Source organism: Schistocerca nitens, chromosome 9 (assembly GCF_023898315.1).
Source record: "Schistocerca nitens isolate TAMUIC-IGC-003100 chromosome 9, iqSchNite1.1, whole genome shotgun sequence".
In the NCBI taxonomy this organism is placed as follows: domain Eukaryota; kingdom Metazoa; phylum Arthropoda; class Insecta; order Orthoptera; family Acrididae; genus Schistocerca; species Schistocerca nitens.
In genome coordinates this window covers 56887391-56906567 of record NC_064622.1, presented here as the reverse complement: position 1 = coordinate 56906567, position 19177 = coordinate 56887391, and positions in this window count along the sequence as shown.

The following is a 19177-nucleotide window of genomic DNA, read 5'->3' as shown; positions in this document are numbered from 1 at the left end:
GACTCTGCAAGAGAGGCGCTCTGCATCGCGGTGTAGCTTGCTCGCCAGGTTTCGAGAGGATGCGTTTCTGGATGAGGTATCGAGTATATTGCTTCCCCCTACTTATACCTCCCGAGGAGATCACGAATGTAAAATGAGAGAGATTAGAGCGCGCACGGAGGCTTTCAGACAGTCGTTCTTCCCGCGAACCATACGCGACTGGAACAGGAAAGGGAGGTAATGACAGTGGCACGTAAAGTGCCCTCCGCCACACACCGTTGGGTGGCTTGCGGAGTATGAATGTAGATGTAGATGTAGATGTATTATATGAAGGACAAAAGATTCTTTTATAAGGATATTAGTGAATCGAAATACGTTACGTTTATTATTGTTGTATTAGGAATAAAGAAACTTAACTCATTTAACAATAAACTGAGTTACTTATGGGTAATAAAATCGCGTTGAACTAATACAACAAAGCAAAGAATCTTCACTTACAGTGAATGATTAACTGCTCCAACTGTCACATTTAATGAAACAATATCAGTAACCAAGGCAAAAGATTTGTTCCTGAGCACTTCAGTATTAAGTAAACTGCTGAGGACGCCGAAACTCCGATTCATTGTAGCTACTGAAATCGATGCTGCTCAGCATCGGTCTTTGTTGGTGTCGTTGGGGAATGTGAAGAAACCGGTTCCCAGAGGTTGTGCATTGAGATTACAGACCGTGTGTTTATACAAAGACATGTGAAAATAACCCTATTGACAAGTGTCTAATTATATCGCCCCAAAAGAACTCGTTTTACTTCCGAATTGTGTGGAACAAAACATCCTTGAATGAAATAGTCTCCTAAACGTGTAAATCCCACGTATTTCTAGTAATAAACCCGTAAACGCGTAAGGTTTAGGCTTTACTTCTCTACACTTACCCCCTGTAATCAACAAAATTCGATGGTCCTACTCATGGTAGTGTGGTAACATGACTCTTGAGTACGATGTAAGTCCGCAGCTCGTGGTTGTGCGGTAGCGTTCTCGCTTCCCGCGCCCGGGTTCGATTCCCGGCGGGGTCAGGGATTTTCTCTGCCTCGTGATGACTGGGTGTTGTGTGATGTCCTTAGGTTAGTTAGGTTTAAGTAGTTCTAAGTTCTAGGGGACTGATGACCATAGATGTTAAGTCCCATAGTGCTCAGAGCGCCCGCATCTCGTGGTCGTGCGGTAGCGTTCTCGCTTCCCACGCCCGGGTTCCCGGGTTCGATTCCCGGCGGGGTCAGGGATTTTCTCTGCCTCGTGATGGCTGGGTGTTGTGTGCTGTCCTTAGGTTAGTTAGGTTTAAGTAGTTCTAAGTTCTAGGGGACTGATGACCATAGATGTTAAGTCCCATAGTGCTCAGAGCCATTTGAACCATTTTTAGTGCTCAGAGCCATTTGACCCATTTTAGTACGATGTAAACAGCCTGTATGGTCTGACATAGACTTGGCCACTGTTTCTATGTTTCGATACAGTGTATCGATACGTGGAATTGTTTCAGTGTTTCGGAACGGCTGTGGTTCACTGTTTCGAAACAGTAGTGTTTCATTCCGCCCCTGTCTCGGACCAGATTCGATCTCACTGTGGTTCACTGTTTCGAAACAGTGGTGTTTCATTCCACCCCTGTCTCGGACCAGATTCGATCTCGAGCCAAACACAGATACTGTATCGTTGTTTCAAAATAAGGCTGTTTCAGTCCATCTGTGCTTGGAACGGACTGATTGTATCGAAACAGTGATGTTTCATTCCGCTCTGTGTCGGACGAGATTCGGGCTCGGCACAGGTACTGAAACACAACATACCACTCCATGAAACACTTTCAAGAGTGTCGAAATATTTTTGACGAGCAATAGTATGAAGCTTAAGATATCCGAAAATAAAACTTCGTTTCTAGCTGACTGTCCTATTTCGAAATGGCGTAACATCTACTTTATAAACACTAACCAACAATAAAACAACGCATACTATTCACATTCAAAATAATGAATATGTGAAAATCATTCAGTTAAATTATACTTTTTTATAACATACGCTCCTCCGTTCATGTACAGTAATCATATTAAGAAACGCAAGTAAGCCTACAACATTTTGAATAAAACAAGGCGTAGAGTGACAGTTATTAGACATATACATAAATTTGATGTAGGTATAATTGCAAGCAATCTGTTTGACGTATCACTGATAGTGTAGTGGTGAACGGGAAGGGCTGGGAAGCATGATGAATTTATAGGAACGGTTCGAAACACCTTGAAAGACCAAAATTTTTTTGTTATATTTTGTTATTTATTCGAATTATTTGGCGTTATTTGTGAGTCTACAGTCACTGTGCCTATTATCCACAATGATTCCCTTGTGTGCATGGAAATTAGCAGGATGGGTATATTACCCATACTAACGGAATGTGGGAATCCCAGTAGCATATGCGTTGTTTCTGCAGTTTGCTCCCATCTCCAGTTCCGTTCGTGGTGGCTCTTCTGTCTTCAGCTATGCCTGTCCTCAACCAATGGAAAAGTATTAAAGTCACAGGACACGAAAGCAGGCCGGCCGTGGTAGCCGAGCGTTTCTAGGCGCTACAGTCTGGAACCGCGAGACCGCTACGGTCGCAGGTTCGAATCCTGCCTCGGGCATGGATGTGTGTGATGTCTTTAGGTTAGTTAGGTTTAAGTAGTTCTAAGTTCTAGGGGACTGATGACCTCAGAAGTTAAGTCCCATAGTGCTCAGAGCCATTTGAACCATTTTTTGGACACGAAAGCAGCGCATTTGCTGCAGGAAATACGAAACTGCCAAGACGTCTAAGTGATAATTTCACACTTTCTGCGATATGATTATCGCTCTCGCACCTCATTTGTGCTTATATGGACATACTTATACAGTAGACATTCAAGATGATAAAATGTGTAGGTTTATTAGCTTACAAAATACGAACTGTTTCACTGTTTCGAAACTGCGTATCGAAACATTACATTGTACTGCTTCATTTGTTTCGAAACAGTTACGTGTTTCAGTTTGCCCATCTCTAGTCTGACAGCTGTCACATTCAATTTTGCCCTCGTCGTGAAGCTTGCACCAATAGCGATTAGCGAATAAGTAGCTTTAATCCTATTGGTCATTGTCCAGAAAGTAATGGCGGACACCGCGATTTAAGCGCGCCAACAAATTACACAGCAAACTATGCCTACTCACTTTTGAACTGAGCACTAGACTCATATTTATATTACTTCCCTCCAAAAGGCACACAAAAATACATGCAAAAGCAGCAGAGTTAACTTGAAATGAAATGTAGTTTGAGTGAATAAAAAATGCTTCTAAATAATGGCAGGTCAACAATACCTACAAAGAAAGCTAACAGTTCAATGAAAGTAGTTTTATTACCATAGGCAAAGTTAAACAAAATTATGGGTTTTAAATGGAAATAAGTGAATTTACAAATTGATCCGCTGAATTACTGTTTAGTCTTCCAATAGGGAGAGCGCAAAGCATTACAGCTTATCATTTCGTTGCTGATGTGGTGAGATGACGACAGTGCGTTGTGATGTTGAACATGATGGTACAGCAGCTCGTCGGTACAGGCCGCGTGTAGGATCAGCTCCGTTGATTGAATGAAGACTGCTGATGATTTTCTAACGTATCAAATGATCTCCATCCAGCGAAGTTCGCGTCCGTGATGTATTATAGGCCACTTGCAGACTGTACGTTGTTATTGTTGTTACCAACACTCAGACGCGTGTGTGCATGATTTCATGTCTATCACTCACTAGATTTGAGGTCACACTGTCCGTTACACAGTTTAAAAATTTTCCGATCGCGTAATTACAATTCACTAGTTACGCGGTAATTTCCAAGAATGATTGCCTATCGAAGTCGCGGGGTCCAAACGATACATATCGAACGTGTGATCCTAAATCGATCATGCGACTCTGGTGGCGGGCGTTATGATCAATCTTTTGTGATCGTCATTTTTATCTGTTTTCCGTCGTTCCCTGAGTTGCTCTACATTACATATCTCCGCGATTTATTTGTGAGTTGGTAGGGAAACGCAGACGATTTTTGTCGATAGTGAGTGGGATGTCTCGTGTTCCTGACGTTTCTTCGGCGGATTCTCTCACATTGAAAAATTTAATTCCATGCTTATCCAGCGTAGAAAATAGTTTGATTTTTTGTCGCAAATATGGAGTACTACCGGATGAGGAAAGGCGGGGCTGTGTAGACTGTGGTGGTGCGAAGTGTGTAAAACTTCGTAAGAAGAGTTTCGATGCTGAAATACCGTTACAATTTCATTTCCGAGAGTGTGGAAAACGAACGAGTATAAGGAAGAATAAATGGTTCGACTCTTCCAAATTATCTATCCAGACCAGCGTAATTCTTCTATCTTGCTGGATTCGAGACTACACCTTGCAAGCAAAACTGACTTATCTGCTGATACCGTGTGCTACTATTTCGGGTTTTGCCAACAAGTGTCTTATGTGGTAGTGACGAACGACAGTGTACAGATTGGTGGACTGAGTAAAGTTGTTGAAGTGGACGCATCTCACATTGCACGTAGGAAGAACCAGAGAGGACGACCTTCAATGAGTGAAATGGATCATATTTGGGTATTCGGTAGAATAGAACGAGTGTCCTGGAAGTGGTTCGTTGTCAGAGTATTGTCCAGGGATAAGGTCACTTTAGTGCATCTACCCATATTCTTGCGTGATACTGTCAGAGTTTACCCGGCTATGGCAAAAAGGGAATTGCGTAGCGTACACATCACATGGACTTTCGCATGACGACAACACCAACGACGAGTAAGGTAAGTTGACTCCTTTGTAATTACAAGTATTTTTGTAATGCTCTTCTTTTCTCATTGCTGTAGTGGCCACCGGAAACATACAATGCCCGCCACCAAAGTCGCATGATCGATTTAGGATCGCACGTTCGATATGTATCGTTTGAACCCTGCGACTTTGATAGGCAATCATTCTTGTTAATTACCAGTTACACGAAAACCACGAACGCGCGAAATCAACACGCTTGGCGGGAATCAGCACGTTCATGGTACACAATTTTTAACACGCTTGTGGCACAGTTAATATATAGTTACCCTGCTCTCAGCCACAACGTGAACCTAAGATGAAATTCTGAAATTTGTAAAGTGCACGCGATACAGTCAAAGCGAACACAGTTCACCTCAAAACCCGTAACTACAACGTCGTCCGTACACGGCTGTATTGTCGTAGTTACACGACCCAGTGCAGTTGGCGGTTTTATACAGTCCATCTTCTCTGTCCACAATAAACATTTTCAGAATCCGGTACGGAAAGAACATTGTTTGCACCAATCTGAAAGAAAACTAACATAGACAACACACCATACGCGTTCGCGCCTCCTCCATCCGACACAGACTCTCTACACACACGGTTCGACCGTTACTATCGATACTCCCAGATCACTCCCGTTCTATTTTCCCAGGATCTCAGTATACATTTTTTATTGCACAAACTATTTTAATCACAATAAACATTTTCAGCGAATGATAAACAAATAATCAAAATATTTTACCTTCTTAATAAACAAGAGAAACGTATTTACTCCTGTAAAAAAATTAATTTCAAAACATATTATCTCCAGCAATCACGGGACAAATAAACACTATGCTATATCATCGGAAACATACATATAGATATAACATAGAAAGAAAGAAAATAAGGAAGAAAAAAATTTTCTCCTTCACAGGAGGACACCGATTTTCTCCTGTTTCTGTCGTTTCAGTCGCGTTTTCCCCCCACATTTTTCAACTGAAGCCAGACAAAGGCAAACAAGGCGCTGTAGTAATAGTACCTTAACTTTCAAGTTGTCTCAAGTATCGAAACACATTCTGTTCCAACATGGCTTCAGTGGCTGCAAGAAAACGATTTTGTCGTTTTTCGACAGAGGAATAGTGAAGCTCCTCAAGAGAATGAGGACAAAAAAGAGCCAACAGAAGGACCAGAGATATTCTGCAATCTCCCTGCTACTGCTGATGAGACTGGACAGAAGTTCATAACAGCCCTGTACTGCGAAGATGAAATGAAGCCATTAAATATGCCATTAAATTTGAAAAATGTGTGTCAAAGACATCACTCAACGTCGCCTCTGACTCCTACACTGAGCGAGGTGGCGCGATGGTTAGCACGCTGGACTCACTTTCGTGAGGACAACGGTTCAAACCTGCGTCTGGCCATCCTGGGTTAGCTTTTACGTGAGTTCCCTAAATTGCTTCAGGGAAATGCCTGGATGGTTCCTTTGCAAGGGCACGACCAACTTCCTTCCCCATCCTTCCGTAATCCGATTACCTCGCTGTTTGGTTCCCTCCCCCAGATCAACAAACCAACCAACCTTTGATCCTTACAGAAGCAGCTGGTTGGCAGCATTCCCCGAGGACTTATTTGCAATTGCGAACTTGGTAAAAGAACCACAAGATCCACTACAATGGGGCTAGAAGGCTTCAAAATTCGACCTCTAGCCAGCTCTCACTACTAAATAAGCAGTACCTGCGGAAATGCTGAAAACATTTTACTCCACACGCGAAACTGTTGAAAACTACTTACACCACATGCGGCACAGAATGTACCTCAGCCTCACTTTAACTTCAAATAGCAAACTACACTACCACTCAAAAACTTTCGAATAACTATATTGTTTCCCCATTGTCATGCTCAATATAAGGTTTAAGAGTAGTGTTACACGTTCTTAAAAATGAAATCGTTCAAAATATAACTTTCCGTTGTTATGCTGTTCAGGTTCCAAGCACTGCATGCCGCTGATTTTGGGACAATACAGGGTGTACACAAAGTCTGGAAACACTTTCAATTATTTATTGCACAAGAACTAAATATTGTACAGATGTCATACATATTGCATTTTGAAGAGAACGTCAAAGTTTTTTTTAATAAACATTCGATATGCGAATCATGAGTGATCAGGCAAACGTCAGTACGGTAATCGAATTCTTGCCATACCCGTCCCAGCACGGCATCGTCGACTGTGGCAGTCCGTTTCTCTTTGCCGGGCACAAGCAACCAGTCGTAACGAATTTGTTGTACCAGAGGTCAATGGCCTTCCTTGTTGGTGGCTTCTTACCGTACTTGGTTCTAAACATCCGTAGAACAGCTGTAGCACACTTGTTTTTGTCGAACTCCAACACACAGAAAGCTCGCTCCGCACTTGAACTCGCCATGTTTCCGACTAGCGCTGACTATTGGCAAATTACCGAACTATGCTGTGGCATTATACATGAAAGAAAACTTTCAAGGTTTCCCTTTAAAATGACATATGTATGATATCTGTACAATGTTTGGTTCTTGTGCAATAACTAATTGAAAGTGTTCCCAGACTTTATGTACACCCCGTATAATCTTTCCTCACTAGATGGCGTTCATAAAACGTCAACAAATCTCTAAACACTGTTACGGGTAAGTAAGCGGCATTTAGTTATGCACGGGATAGCAAAAATTGAACGCCAGTGAGTCCTTAGTGCAAACATTGATAATGAGATGAAGAAAGGATCTTTCAACAGAAAACGTTATGCAGTTATGCAGCCGGTCTTACTATGCGACAATACTGGCCAGCATATGAACCGACCTTGAAAGGTTAGGCCAAAAGTCACATCAAAAAGTGATGACAAATATGCGGTAGTCACAAGTAAATGTGCTCGCTCAAAGCAGTGCCAGTTTTAGGAGCAGAACTCAACCGTAATACGGAAGAGTCGGTGGGTGTAAGTACTGTGAAAAGACAGCTCAACGAGTGTGTGAAGGCTAAGAAACTATTAGTGACGGCTATTAATAGGCAGAAGAGGCTACACTGTGCAAGACAACATGAAAATTGGGAAGTAAATCAGTGGAGAAAGGTACTTTTCACCGAAGAATCCAAATTTGAGGTCTTTGGCACAAACTGATACAAGTTTGCTCACAGGTTGCCAGATGAACGAATGTTACACCAGTGTATATCTCCAACATTTAAGCAGTTACGGGGTTCCCGCACAGTCTGGAGATGTTTTGGAGCCGGTAATTCTGGTGATCTTGCACAAATAAACGGAACAATGAAGAAAGGGGATCACCATCGCTTTCAGTATCATGCAAAACCACGAGGAAGATGTTCGATTCTCAAGGGATTCGTCCTACAGCAAGGTAACGACCCCAAACACCTTTCAAAACTGTATAAAGCGTATTTGGCAAGTTTAGGAATAAGAAGGAACTAAAAAATATGATCTGGCCGCCCCAATCCCCCGACTGTGGTCCTATTGAACTGCACTGGGATCCTTTGGATACAGTAGTTAAATCAAGGCTTATTACCAACGTTATCACCACTGGACCAGACTACAAGAGGAATGACGGCATATCACCGAGGAAACCCCGATGAAGCTTCTCGCGTATGCAGAGCAGCAACTAAAGCCAAAGGAGGCTACTTTGAGGAGAGTAGAATTTGACTGCGTGTATTTAGTTTCGATAAAAGATTGTTACAAATATGACTTAGAAGTATACCTAACATTCCCGGTTCTAATTTGCATTTTTTCCTCAAAACCACAAATGTTCAAAAACTTTTCAGCGATTGTTGTTGTTGTGGTCTTCAGTCCTGAGACTGGTTTGATGCAGCTCTCCATGCTACTCTATCCTGTGCAAGCTTCTTCATCTCCCAGTACTTACTGCAACCTACATCCTTCTGAATCTGCTTAGTCTGCTTGGTCTCCCTCTACGATTTTTACCCTCCACGCTGCCCTCCAATACTAAATTGGTGATCCCTTGATGCCTCAAAACATGTCCTACCAACCGGCCCCTTCTTTTTGTCAAGTTGTGCCACAAACTCCTCTTCTCCCCAATTCTATTCAATACCTCCTCATTAGTTATGTGATCTACCCATCTAATCTTCAGCATTCTTCTGTAGCACCACATTTCGAAAGCTTCTATTCTCTTCTTGTCCAAACTATTTATCGTCCATGTTTCACTTCCATACATGGCTACGCTCCATACAATACTTTCAGAAACGACTTCCTGACACTTAAATCTATACTCGATGTTAACAAATTTCTCTTCTTCTGAAACGCTTTCCTTGCCATTGCCAGTCTATCTATTTTCAGCGATAGTGTATGTAAACTTGCAGAGATAGCTAAGGACTTGTGACTCACACTGTTCTGCTACCCGAAGACGATGTTTTCGGAGTTGTGCATGGGGGCTTAATTAATATATATATGAAATGCAAATAATTTTAATTTTTTGTTTTAGTAGCTGTTTGTCCGATTACGAAGTCTCGTAAACGGTTGGCCCTGACTAGTATTATTACGCAATCTGACTGCATAGAACAACAACAAAGAATGAAATGGAAATTTTCATTAACACAATTAATTAATTAAGTCCCCAGCAACTATAAAACCTACGAAACCAAAGCACAAGTGTAACTGTTCTGTGTGTGGAAGTATGACTCAACGTACGCATCTGGCACGGTTCTTCTTCAACAACACAAGAAATTTTAAATATCATTTATACTGAATTAATTAAAAAAATAGAAATACCATAATTACTCAAGAAAACCAGAATTACACTCTAATACAAGAACACAAGCCAGATGCTTTGTTGACTGAACCTGTAATGACGCATTATTCAGGACATTGAAATAATGAGAAAGAAAAGAAAAGTAGTTTGTTACCTTAATTTATATTGATGAAAAGCACTCTAGACATTACAATCTCTCCACACCGACTCGCTACTAGCACATCTCAACAAGAACTTTTCAGTATCACATCTCAGCAAGCACTCTCTACTAGCACATCTCAACAAACACTCTCTGCTACGAGTTCTTAACAAGCACTGACTACCACGAGCTCTCCCCAAGCACTGCCCACTACGAGTTCTCAATAATCACTGCCAGTGGAGGCGGCGGAACAATACTCTCTAGCGCGATCTCTGGCGCTGTGGCTCAGTGTAGCCACCTTTCATATGCCCTTCCTCCACAGGCTAGAATTTGATGGTATTTTTGCCAGCATTGGTGGTGAAAATACCACCAAATTCGTCAAAAAAAATACAGACAAAAATAAAAGATAATATTAATGCGTAAATATCATATAACTAGATAAAATTTTGGCTTTGCACTGACCTTTCAATAACCTATTATATAGAATACAGTAAGCAATACAAATTCTTTCATATATGTGACTTTACATAATAGTTTACACAAGTATTATATGGTTAAACAATTCAATCAATAGCATCAGCAATGACGAATATGTGCAGGTAAGTGTCTCATAGCTTTTCACAAACAGTAATACACAAAAAATCAGTTTATACAAATATTCACATAAACTCTTTCCATAGCCCAAGAAACAAGTAGTTGACAGTTCCAGCAGTAGCACCCAGCAATGGTCAACAGGTGCAAATACCAACAAGTAACATTATTTCAATAGAAGCAGTCCATCAGTGGCACCCAGCAATGTTGAACAGGTGCAGACACCAACAAGTAACATCTTTTCAGTAGAAACAGTCCATCAGTGGCACCCAGTAATGTTGAACAGGTGCAGACACCCACAAGTAACACCATTTCAGTATAAGCAGTTCCATTAGTGGCACCAGCAATGTTGAGCAGGTGCAAACAGCAACAAGTGACATCATTTCGGTAGAAGCAGTCCATCAGTGGCACCCAGCAATGTTGAGCAGGTGCAGACACCATCAAGTGACATCATTCAGCAGAAGCAGTTCCATTAGTGGCACCCAGCAATGTTGAGCAGGTGCAGACATCAACAAGTAACACCGTTTCAGTATAAGCAGTTCTGTCAGTGGCACCAGCAATGTTGAACAGGTGCAGATATCAACAGGTGACATCTTTTCAGTAGAAGCAGTCCATCAGTGGCACCCAGTAATGTTGAATAGGTGCAGACACCAACAAGTAACACCATTTCAGTATAAGCAGTTCCATCAGTGGCACCAGCAATGTTGAATAGGTGCAGACACCAACAAGTAACACCATTTCAGTATAAGCAGTTCCATTAGTGGCACCAGCAATGTTGAACAGGTGCAGACACCCACAAGTAACATCTTTTCAGTAGAAGCAGTCCATCAGTGGCACCCAGCAATGTTAAACAGGTGCAGACACCAACAAGTGACATCATTTCAGTAGAAGCAGTCCATCAGTGGCACCCAGTAATGTTGAATAGGTGCAGACACCAACAAGTAACACCATTTCAGTAGAAGCAGTCCATCAGTGGCACCCAGCAATGTTGAGCAGGTGCAGACAGCAACAGGTGACATCTTTTCAGTAGAAACAGTCCATCAGTGGCACCCAGCAATGTTGAACAGGTGCTGACCGCAGTCCATAATATTCACTTTCACTAATCACACTGTTCATCAGCAGAAATTAAACATGACTAAATGTCACACATCATGTTGAAAAGTGCAGCACCATCACTAATCAGACAGTTCAGGCATGAACAATAGTTTGAATACACATACAATGCTTTTACACTAAACATAAAAATCATAATAAACACACAAATGATATCAGACAATTGTCATATTAAATATTACAAATACACAAATATCAGTAAACCTATAATTTTATGGGTGTCAGTGCAAGCCACAACAACAAGTAAAATAATATTTAGGAGATAGGTTGGTACCAATTTGGGATAGGGAAAGGAAAACACACAAATAACACTCACTCATCTTTCATCCACATTAGTGCTACTGTGTAATTGAATAGTGTTAACTGTGTAAATGCAATTCTGTCAAAATTTTATGTTCATCATGTGTATCAAGTAGTAGTGGCAGCAATGTATAACAGTCAATAATAGTTAGTCAGCGTCATAGTCATCATGTCAAGACCAATGTTTGCCAAGCCAGATCAAATTGTACGGTTGCTGAACAACTGTCAGTGAGCCAAGATATGCAATTACTTCCTCTCTCCAGAAAAAAAGTATATACTGCTTAGTGATTTAACAAAGTGTGTGTGTAGACAATCTTCCTGCTACTTTAGTGTTCTAGTCTGCCATCTTTATCCTCCTTGTTCCATATTGACCAACGAAAAAAAAAATATGCTCCTCACTTACTTCACCTCTTATCCACCAAAACTCCAATAATCATCAGCATCACATAATCTCAATACTTCAATAATACCTCTTCAATACGTCGATCATCAATATCATTTACCTTACCTCTTGTCCACGAAAACTCCAATAATCATCAACTTCACATAATCTCAATACCTCAATCATACCTCTTCAATACGTCGATATATATAAACCTCAGCACCAATATCATTTCACTTCCATAACAACTCTTTCCTCTAGTCAGTCTCCTCGAACAAGTACAGACAAAATCCTAGTGCAAACTTCAATTCAGCATCCCATACAATCCGAAGACACAGTGTCCACACACAACCTCTGTGTAATCCATCTGACCCAAATTTTCTACTCATTATAAATTATAAGATACATTTTGGTTTCTTGTCCATCATTAAATAAAAGAAATGCATACATGACCTCTAACAGCCTTTAGTTTGAATAACTTTCAGTAAGTAAGTACGATTACGAAGTGTTAATGATCATAATATTTCACAGTGTGTACACCACTTCAAGAATTATGGCAAACAGAAGCAAACATGTGGAGTATTTCTTGTGTCAAGTGTCACTTCCTGTTTCAATTACTCACGAAAAATGCAGTGTAATAACTGTCAATGGTCTAACCTAGTGTTGGTATGTCATGTCGTTAGCTTCCTTCCTATTAGCATAAATTTATACAGCTTCCATAAAACCTCCAGCTCATGTGACTTCTATGAAGTTTCTCGTACTAATGTCGTTCGTCGAATTATAGCAGTTCATTTTCTTATCTTAAAAATATAAGGCACTGAGCGTAAGCAAAACATGCAATAGCGCGTAAATATACCAGTAGAGAACAGAATGTCAACTAGTGGATGCTGCACAATCCCTACAACGAGGCTCTGCCAAGCAAACAATCGATAATTAATACCACAGTGTAACCTAAACTCTATGTTCGTACACAGTATATCAGCATTTCTATATTCTAAATTAAAGAGTAGTTATGACAACAAAACAGAAGTGTGTAAATATGCAATCCATACGCACAGCAGCAAACATATATCTTACGTAATAAACAAGTCATTAGCATCATATCAGCATAAGCAAATAAATGTTCATATGTAATCTTAACAAGTAAACATGAAGGCGCAAGCAGATAAATCACAAAGTATAACTTACATACGTAACCATATCAGCACAATTAATCAGGTGACAATTAAAATGTAAATAAATAAGCACAGCAGGCACATAATAAAAAAATGTGACATCAGTGAAAAGGCATAGCAGCCAAGCGATGCATAATATTCGCAAGTAATAACACTGTTCATTAATAAAAAAAAGTCAAAATCAGTAAATGTACACAAGCACGTCGCTTCACAAGTAAATTCATAAAACATGAAATTTACCACAAAGTCTGAATCACGTAATCGCGAGCAGCAAATTACGTCTAAAGTACGTACCTAGGTGGAATTATGTTACCTGAAAAATAAACTCAATTAATAGTTACCCTTTTTTAGTTTATTACTTTTTTTTTTAAATTACATTCTTCCTGAAATTTTCTCCATAGCAAGTCCTCTTAACGTCGGACACGCACAGAATTTACCTGAAGGTCTTAAATACACTCCTGGAAATTGAAATAAGAACACCGTGAATTCATTGTCCCAGGAAGGGGAAACTTTATTGACACATTCCTGGGGTCAGATACATCACATGATCACACTGACAGAACCACAGGCACATAGACACAGGCAACAGAGCATGCACAATGTCGGCACTAGTACAGTGTACATCCACCTTTCGCAGCAATGCAGGCTGCTATTCTCCCATGGAGACGATCGTAGAGATGCTGGATGTAGTCCTGTGGAACGGCTTGCCATGCCATTTCCACCTGGCGCCTCAGTTGGACCAGCGTTCGTGCTGGACGTGCAGACCGCGTGAGACGACGCTTCATCCAGTCCCAAACATGCTCAATGGGGGACAGCTCCGGAGATCTTGCTGGCCAGGGTAGTTGACTTACACCTTCTAGAGCACGTTGGGTGGCACGGGATACATGCGGACGTGCATTGTCCTGTTGGAACAGCAAGTTCCCTTGCCGGTCTAGGAATGGTAGAACGATGGGTTCGATGACGGTTTGGATGTACCGTGCACTATTCAGTGTCCCCTCGACGATCACCAGTGGTGTACGGCCAGTGTAGGAGATCGCTACCCACACCATGATGCTGGGTGTTGGCCCTGTGTGCCTCGGTCGTATGCAGTCCTGATTGTGGCGCTCACCTGCATGGCGCCAAACACGCATACGACCATCATTGGCACCAAGGCAGAAGCGACTCTCATCGCTGAAGACGACACGTCTCCATTCGTCCCTCCATTCACGCCTGTCGCGACACCACTGGAGGCGGGCTGCACGATGTTGGGGCGTGAGCGGAAGACGGCCTAACGGTGTGCGGGACCGTAGCCCAGCTTCATGGAGACGGTTGCGAATGGTCCTCGCCGATACCCCAGGAGCAACAGTGTCCCTAATTTGCTGGGAAGTGGCGGTGCGGTCCCCTACGGCACTGCGTAGGATCCTACGGTCTTGGCGTGCATCCGTGCGTCGCTGCGGTCCGGTCCCAGGTCTTACGGGCACGTGCACCTTCCGCCGACCACTGGCGACAACATCGATGTACTGTGGAGACCTCACGCCCCACGTGTTGAGCAATTCGGCGGTACGTCCACCCAGCCTTCCGCATGCCCACTATACGCCCTCGCTCAAAGTCCGTCAACTGCACATATGGTTCACGTCCACGCTGTCGCGGCATGCTACCAGTGTTAAAGACTGCGATGGAGCTCCGTATGCCATGGCAAACTGGCTGACACTGACGGCGGCGGTGCACAAATGCTGCGCAGCTAGCGCCATTCGACGGCCAACACCGCGGTTCCTGGTGTGTCCGCTGTGCCGTGCGTGTGATCATTGCTTGTACAGCTCTCTCGCAGTGTCCGGAGCAAGTATGGTGGGTCTGACACACCGGTGTCAATGTGTTCTTTTTTCCATTTCCAGGAGTGTATTTTACACAACCGTATCCTGAAAAATACTGAACGTTAATAACATAATTTATAAAGTCACCATAGATTTATACAGAATTTATTCGGAGAATTTAGACTGTGTATTTGTTTACGGCTGTCAGTGCATTCGCACTGAGCGCTCGATCAGCTGTAGGCGCGTGACGTAGGAAGTGATTGTTTGCGGTCAACGACTGCCTTGTGCGGCGCGCAGACTTCACTGTTGCTTTGAGTACGCGCCGCCGCCAGAACACGGCGCGGTATCCTTGTACTCTCCGCATGTTAACGTATAAGTGTTGATGTCTCAAAAGAATGTCATTCCACAAAAATTTTTACGTTCGATATATGATGTATTCCCTTAGAGCGCCGAGATTTAAGAGTTTCTACTTCCACAGTATTATCATGTATAATTTTGCGAATCCTATATGGACCGTTATAAAGCAGAAAAAATTTGCGACACAAGCCTTTTCCTTTATGAGACAAACGATGAGACTTAATTAACACCTTTTGACCAACTGACAAAATTTTTAAACGACCAGGACGTTTAGCTGATTTCTCTCTTCTAGCAGCCGCAGATGCAATATTTCGTAGAGCCAGGTTGACAACTTCAGAATGCCGCAGTTTCCGTGAAGGCGGAAAAGGAACGATTTCAGAAATGCGATTTGTTGGTACTTTATTTTTTAATATCAATAGAGGCGGTAAAGAAGTTGAGTCATTAGGAAGTTCATTCAGAATGTTTTGAAAAATATGAAGATACTGATCCCAAGTTCTGTGATTCTGATGACAATAAAGACGGCACAATTTATTGATTTCCTTCACCCATCTCTCTGAAGCATTAGATTGAGGGTGAAAAAGTGAAATAAAAATTGGTTTAATCTTACGACGCCGTAGAGTACGAAGCCAAATTTTAGAGCGAAACTGTGATCCATTATCTGATATGACCTTATCAACATGACCCACTTCTTTAAGAAAATGTTTGATGAAAGCATTAGATACTGAACGAGCTGTTGCTTTGCGTAAAGGTGTAAAACACACATATTTTGATGTTAATTCCACTGCTACGAAAATATACGCAAAACCATTAGTAGAACGAACCACTGGACCGAACAAATCGACTGCAGCCATGTCCTTTAATTTCGCTGGAATGATAGTAAACAACGGTGATCTGTGAGAAATAATTGGCGGCTTAGCCTTTTAACATAATTTGCATTTGGCAAGAACAGAACGAATACGTTTTTCCATATTACTGAAGTAGCAATTTTCTCGTAATTTATGAAAGCATTTTCTGGCACCAAAGTGCGCATAACTGAAATGTGTGTACCAAATCAATTTATTGACCCACTCATCAGGAATACAGACTAACCAAACAGAGTTGTCGACCGATTTTCGTTTGAAAAGAATGTCATTGCGAACTAAATAATGCTGTCTAATCGCTACGCTTTCCTTTCTCCTCCACTTCTCCTTAATGTCCTTCCAGATTGGATCCTTATTTTGCTCCTTAGCGATGTTCTGGAGCGAAGACGAAATAAAGTTCTCAAACGCGACACCTTGAATGTACATCAAACAATAATGGTTTTCTTTGCAGTCCTCTTCAGCACTTTGTTTCAAACCCATAGGTGCACGTGATAAAGCATCAGCAACAATATTTGAAGATCCCTGTATGTAAACAATACTAAAATCAAATTCCTGTAGGTACAACGCCCATCGTGACAATCTGCCATGAGTTAATTTTGTCGACATAAGAAATTCCAAAGCTCGATGGTCGGTGTAAACCTTAGTATGTCTGCCATACAAAAATGTGCGAAATTTTGTGAAAGCCCAAACAACAGCCAATGCTTCAAGTTCCGTAATCGAATAATTCTTTTCTGATTTAGAGAGAACACGACTTCCAAAGGCAATAGTTTTCTGTACTACAACGCCGCCTTCTTCTATCTCTTGAAATAAGTGTGCACCTAGGCCTTTGTATGATGAGTCCGTCGCCAAACAAAAATCTTTAGATAAATCCGGGTGTGAAAGAAGTGGAGCAGCAACTAAAGCATCACGAAGTTGTTCAAATTCTGACTGAGCTTCCTCATCCCAACACCAATTAGATTTCTTTCCAGATAGTTCACATAAACGAGGTGTGGCCAAATCGTCCAAAGCGTCGAAGAAAATTACAGACACCAAGGAAACTACGAACATCACGTTTTGTGGTAGGAACAGCATAATTACGAATAGCGTCTAATTTTTCTGGATCAGGAAGAATACCTTCTGTAGAAATAATGTGACCGAGAAATTTCACCTGAGAACGACCAAATTCAGATTTTTCCAAGTTCACTGTAATGCCAACTCTTGCAAAAATACGTAATAATGAATCCAAAATTTTGTTGTGCTCACTCCAAGAATGTTTAGCAATAAGAATATCGTCAACATATGAAGTAATATTGTCACGAAGATAAACAGGTAAAATTTCATTTAAACTACGAATGAATGCTGCAGAAAATATAGTAAGTCCAAACGGTAATTTCTAAAGTCACTTTTGGGTAAAACAGTCAAATCCGGTTAATCTTTACCTACTGTCTAGATAGATGGATAGTAAAAGAATTGTTTTTTATAGATGCAAAGAATAGTATAAGAGTAGGCAGCGGTGCAGAAAACTAAAAGGGAAATAGCACCACTACAGCTCGGGGCCCTGTGAACGCTACGGCACATATTCACTTAGTGTAGTGAATCCCCTGAGGACATTAATAGCTGCACATAAATTTGAGTTTGTGACTTAGTGGCCAATTCGGTGGAAGTGCGTACGTAAACTGATCTAGCCATGAACATGGATGTATGCCATTCTTAGAATTACGAAAGATCTTAAATTTCCGAACAGTCAAAAAGTGTTTATAGACAAAGTTTTCGCCTCGTGGCGACAAAGACCTACCGCGTCTGTCCCAGTTCGAATGTCGATTATTGTCAAGTTCGCGCGCCTGGCGCTCTCTTGTTGCATCCCGTAAATGAAACAAATTATTTTCTTCAAACCCCTCTGCTATCTGTGATTCCAAATTTCTTTTGCTGTCCTTTCCTACGATTTCACCTTCAATTTGTTTGACTTGCTTTCGTAATGCCTCAACTTCCCTTTTAACGCGTTCATTAAATTTTCCCTGATTGTCAACATGTTTATTTATGTTCTGGTACTCTTCGGTTTCTGCAAATGGTAATGGAGCTATATCATCCGAATCTCTGTCCCCATGTAAACTTAGATTTGTCAATTTATCTGAAATCTCCTCAACTCTTTCCGATAAGTCACCTATTTTTTCTTTCGGTTTACTTACGTCTTCCGTAAGTGTCGCGACTCGGGTTTCAGTATTGACACATTTGGTAGTTAACTGTCCATATTGTTGTGTTAGGTTATTTAATCTGTCATTTGGTACGGATTCCTCGATTCTCTCAAATATTTCTTCCTTATCGTGTGCACGTTGTAAATTTAACTCTGAAAATTTTTGTCCTATCACGCGATCTCTTTCCTCCTGTTCTCTATCCTGTTCCCTTTGTCTAATCTCTACTGCAATTAATCTATTATTGTGAGCATTCAAAATCGGTTGTACTTCTTCTCTGATTTCTTTCTTTAATTCATCTTTCATATTTTTGAAACATGTCCCTATTCGTGAATCTAACCGTGTTTCCATTGTTCCCATCTCAGTTTTAATTGTTCCTATTTCTGTTTTAAATTCAGATCGAAACTGCTCCATTGTTCCCATACCAGTTGTAATTATTCCTATTTGTGATCCCAGTGAGTCTAACCGTGTTGCTAAAGTTCCTATCTCTGTTTTAATTGTTTCCATTCGTGCTCCCAAATTTAATATAGCACTCATCAACTGCTCCGTAATAGCCGGTTCGAAATTCTTTTCGCCCCCAACATTTCCCGCGAAACCAACTTCTTTCGTCATGGCTGTAAAGCTATCTGTGTTCGATACTATTTCAGAATCTTCTGTCGTTAATCTCGGATTCTGTGAATTTTCTGATTGAGAAAAATTTTGAAATGGTTCCGGACTATTTTCCCGACTTATTACATTGTTTTCCACTTCATTATCCATCATACTGTTTTCCTCTGTTGGCGAGTTCGCCATGT